The sequence below is a fragment of the Echinops telfairi genome, unplaced genomic scaffold (assembly GCF_000313985.2).
Source record: "Echinops telfairi isolate 266 unplaced genomic scaffold, ASM31398v2 ScPeMD7_443;HRSCAF=831, whole genome shotgun sequence".
Taxonomy (NCBI): Eukaryota; Metazoa; Chordata; class Mammalia; order Afrosoricida; family Tenrecidae; genus Echinops; species Echinops telfairi.
Window position 1 is genome coordinate 37463702 of NW_022104341.1, and position 2455 is coordinate 37466156.

Consider the following 2455-nt stretch of genomic DNA (forward strand, 5'->3'; position numbering starts at 1 on the left):
GACATCAGTGTGTTTCGCATCAGTTGAAAATCTGCATTCTAGTTCTGAAATGTGTATTTCTACAGCCAAATAATCAATTGTATGTCCCTGGTGGCATCGTGGCATACATGCTGGGCTGCTAACCTGAAAACTAGTTTGAAACCATCAGCTGATCTGCTGGGGAAAGTTGAGGTTTATGCTCAATTACAGACTTTCAGCCTGGGAAACCCCCGGGGCCCATTCTATTTGGCCTTCTACCATAAGGCTGCTTGGGTCACCGTGAGTCCGAATCAGCTCGAAGGCAAGGGGTAGTGCTGGTGACATCTGAAATCTTTTTCTCTCTTTCATTTTCATTCCTTTCCCCACATTTCCTTTCCTTTCCCTTACGTCTTTCCTCCTCCATTATAACTTGGCTTTGAACTTGTCTGTTGTATCTTGACACAATGTGAACTTTCACTGTTTGTATTGTCAGTTTTAAGCTTTCATTGTGGAGACCATTCTGTTTCAGTGATGGCTGGAATTTTTGAAATCTGGCATGAGCCTTTGAAAAATTCACTTATTGAGGGTCTAATTTTTCAGTCAGAAACGTTGGCAATGTGGAGAGACTGTTAACTAAACAGCCATATTTGTTGCCATTAACTTTTCCGTCATGGGAACCTCATCTGTTGGAAGTATTGTAATGATTGCTCTATACTTTTACAGAGCCTAAACCTCAGAAATAGAAAATGAATTTCTAAAATGAATATATACATACATATATAAGATAAAAATCAATATACAATTTATGTATAATTGTGGATTTTTATTATTCCTTTATATACCTATATTTCATTATGTAACATTAACAACAGTATGTAAAAGGGTAGACATTTTATACATTTCAACTTGTGGTCCTAAAAACACAGAAGTGCCTTGTTCCAACTGTAACAAACCCTGCGGCATTTTCCACTCCAGCCTCTCTGACTAAGAGGCATAACCCAAGAGGACTTAAGATGCAGGAGAGAAGACTCTTCTCTCTAAAATACACTCCTGTGGCTTTCCAAATGCCTTCAGATGAGACGCAACTACTCATTTGGGCCAATATGTTTGCCTCATATTTAAGCATTCAATTAGCAGTTTCCTCTAGTAGCTTTCTCTTGTACAGAACCTGTACAAGATCAGAAGACAGTTGTTGGAATAGAACAAGTAGATGATGTTGTTATGTTGTTAGGTGCGATGGGGTTGGCTCTGACCATAGCGACCCTGTGCACAGTAGAACCAAACACTGCACGGTCCTGCGCCTGCCTCACAGTTGTTTCTGTGCCTGGGCCCATTGATGCAGTCACTGTGTCCATATAGCTCATCCAGAGCCTTGCTCTCTTATGCCATACCTCCACTTTACCAACAGGATGTCCTTCTACAGGGACTGGTCTCTCCGGACAGGATGTCTCAAGCATGTAAAATGAAGTTTTGCCATCCTTGCCTCGAGAGAGCATTCTGGCCTTCCTGCTTCCAATACAGATCTGTTTGTCCTTTTAGCCCATGGTACTTTCAATATTGTTCTCCAGCACCACAATTCTGATGCATCCATCCTTCTTCTGTCTTCCTTATGCAATGTCCAACTTTCACATGCATATGATGCAATGGAGAATACTATGGCTTGTGCCAGGTACATCTTAGTCCTTAAAGTAAGTCCTTGATCTTTAATATTCTGAAGAGGTTTGGTAGAGCAGATTTAGCTAATGCAACCCATCTTTTGGTCTCTTGACTGCTGCCTCCATGAGCATTGATGGTGGATTCAAGTAAGACAAAATCCTTGACAACTTCAATCTTTTCTCCATTGATCAGGATGTTACCTGTGTTAGGCTGGTTTGACAAGAGAAACAAATCCAGGTACACTCATATATCTACAAAAAGTAATTAAAATTAAGAAAACATCCCAGCCCTGTCCAAATCAAGTCCATAAGTCAGGTACTAGTTCATAAGGCTTTCTTCAGATTCATGTAGCCACATACAATGATGCAGAATGTACAGGAATATCACAGTCTGGTGGGTACAAACTCTTGTTGATCCAATGGTGGTGTACACATCACAGGGCTCTGGCAGCAGCCAAGGTCAGCCAGCAGGAAGATGAAGACAAAGAGAGAAGAGAAGGTTTCCAAGGTCTTTCTTATGAGAAGATCACACCCACAAAGAGGCATCATCTGGCTGTGACTTGATTGACAGGTTAAATACCACCTCTACACTTTTATATATATTCAAGTTGACATGAAATTATGTAATTAACATATTACCTATTGGTCTAGTTATGAGGATTTTTATCTTCCTTACATAGAGTTGTAATCCATACCGAAGGCTACAATTCTTGATCATCATCAAGGGCTTCAATTCTTCCTCACTCGGAAGATTAATTAAAACCCACATGGATAAGGTAGCATTTGGACAACGTGTGGAAATGTGTACAGAAAGCTAAATGTCTTAAGTAGATGTGGAAGTA